Source organism: Setaria italica, chromosome II (genome assembly GCF_000263155.2).
Source record: "Setaria italica strain Yugu1 chromosome II, Setaria_italica_v2.0, whole genome shotgun sequence".
NCBI lineage: Eukaryota > Viridiplantae > Streptophyta > Magnoliopsida > Poales > Poaceae > Setaria > Setaria italica.
Genome location: NC_028451.1, coordinates 27,918,082 through 27,918,965, shown reverse-complemented (window position 1 = coordinate 27,918,965; position 884 = coordinate 27,918,082).

Genomic DNA, 884 nt, shown 5'->3' with positions numbered 1-884 from the left:
TCCCTCCCCTTCCCGGCCCCGCTCCCCACCAGTGGGATCTGACGGCGAGGGCGGCCTCCTACCTCCCTCCCTCTGCCGCCGGTCAGATCCGGACGGCTCGAGAGGAGGGAGCTCCAGAGGCGGCCAAATCTGGGCGACGGACCGCGGATCGAGGAGAGGGGGCCTGGCGGCAGCGCACCCCGGCCCCTTCCCCACCCTCTCCGGCGGATCCGGCGGCGCCGGCCCTTCCCTCGCCGGATCCGCATGGGAGGGGCCCTCTCCAGATCCGCATGGGAGGTGGAGCTGGCGGTGGTGGCGGCGGCGGTGGTGGTGGCGGCCGGTGGTGGTGGTGCTGGCGGAGCTGGCGGTGGTGGCGGCCGGTGGTGGCGGAATTGGTGGTGGTGGCGGCCGGTGGCGGTGCTGGCGGTGGTGGCGGCCGGTGGTGGCTGGCCGGTGGTGGCGGCGGCGGCGAACAGGTTTTTCTTTTATTTTTTTCAAAAATTGGATGCTAAGTGTTTTGTGGCCACTCGGTAAAGACTTTGCTGAGTGCGCGACACAAAACACTCGGCAAATCCGTGTTCGCCGACTCGATATTTGCCGTGTGCCATTTGCCGAGTGTTACACTCGGCAAACGGTTCGCCGAGGGTATTCTGCCCTTCGCCGAGTGCCCCTGGCACTCAGCAATTTGCCTATGTCCCGTAGTACGTGGAGCTGAATGCCCACTACTCCTTTCTCTCCGGTCTTCTTCCTTCCTCATCATCTCTCTCTCTCCTTGGAAGCTGGTCACCGAAAAACAGAAGAGGGCTTGGGGTGCGCTGGTGCCCCCTTCATCCCCACTTCGGAAGATGTGGCCACATCCCTCCCCTCTCTCTCTCTCTCTCATTGGAAGCCATTTAATGCACATA